Below are 1,473 nucleotides of genomic sequence, written 5' to 3'. Positions count from 1 at the left end.
AGAGAGAAAGAGAGAGAGAGAGAGAGAGAGGGAGACAGACAGACAGACAGACAGACAAACAGAGAGACAGAGACAGACAGAGACAGGCAGAGACAGAGCCAGACACAGACAGAGAGACACGAAGAGAGAGAAAGCCCCCCCCCGCCCCCTTTTGTCCCCGGTGTTTAAAGAACATTGCAAAATCTGCCTTGTCCGCCACTACCCAGAATACTCTCAGCGACACAATTCAAATAGCGCTCTTTTCACTTTCAGCAACCCCTGACCACACACTAACCACGCCTGTTTGCTTAGTCCAGCTTCGGCTTTCACCAGCCGAGATTAAAAGGGTTTCATCTGCAAAGTAGTATTACCCACCATCGCAGGACATTCACTCTTTGACTCCCAGTCTAACAAACATTGACGGGCAGTCAAGGAGCAGACTGGGACTGTGGGTGGTTGGCGGGTGCTCTGGTGTGGTTTGCTTCTTCTTTCCTATCAAACATCTATGTCCTTATCTCTCCTCCTTCTTTTTTATGTTTGTTACTCTCTTGTAACACCTCTATATCTTCTGGCGCTCATATGACCTTATGCAGTTGCGAGGAACGTAAAAAAAACTCAACTAAAAGTAAACTGTCTGTCTACTGTCTGTCTTCTTGCTTTTCCCCGGCAGACTGTAACCGTTATTGTGTCGTTGATACACAAATAAAAGAATACACACATGTACATCGCTTACAAACGTTGACGAGCAGTCTAACAGCAAACATGGACTATCAGAAGTTGAAGTCATTGTTGAAAGTTTTCCTCATTGAATTTCACATTTTGAACATCAGTGTTTGTGGGTTGACGAACCAGTGTCAGTGCAGGCGTTACTGGCACATGAGTGACACTAGGCTCTCTTACACAGGGCAGGCTGAGTGTCGTTGGGGCATGTTTTATGATTAATCTATACATGTAATAGCTAAGATATATCTCTTTCACAAGCTATCGCGCAAGGGGGGGGGGGGGTGATCTAACGTATTTCTCAATTACTTGTATTTTGAAGACGTTCTGATGTTTATGGTAGATCATATCTGAGACTAAACTTTGGTCGAGATTAGATTTTTTATTTGGGCTTTAGGTTTGCCTCGAAGTGATGACAGCATCACTGCTTCAAAACAAACTTAAGGAAACACATAATATATTAGATTATATTATAATGGTAGACTCTACAACATGCACGCATCTTTATCTTTATCATTTAATTGCTCTACAATGCATCTTGAGAGACGGCATACTCTAGTAATTGTCAGAATGAGAGAGAGAGAGAGAGACAGACAGACAGAAAGACAGACAGAAAGACAGAGAGAGAGAGAGACAGACAGACAGAAAGACAGACAGAGAGAGACAGACAGACAGAGAGAGAGAGAGGAGAGAGAGATAGAGAGATAGAGAGAGAGAGAGAGAGAGGGGGGGGGCGACGGACAGACAGACACACACACACACACACACACACAC

The sequence above is a fragment of the Aplysia californica genome, unplaced genomic scaffold, assembly GCF_000002075.1.
Source record: "Aplysia californica isolate F4 #8 unplaced genomic scaffold, AplCal3.0 scaffold00821, whole genome shotgun sequence".
NCBI lineage: Eukaryota > Metazoa > Mollusca > Gastropoda > Aplysiida > Aplysiidae > Aplysia > Aplysia californica.
This window is presented reverse-complemented; position numbering follows the sequence as displayed.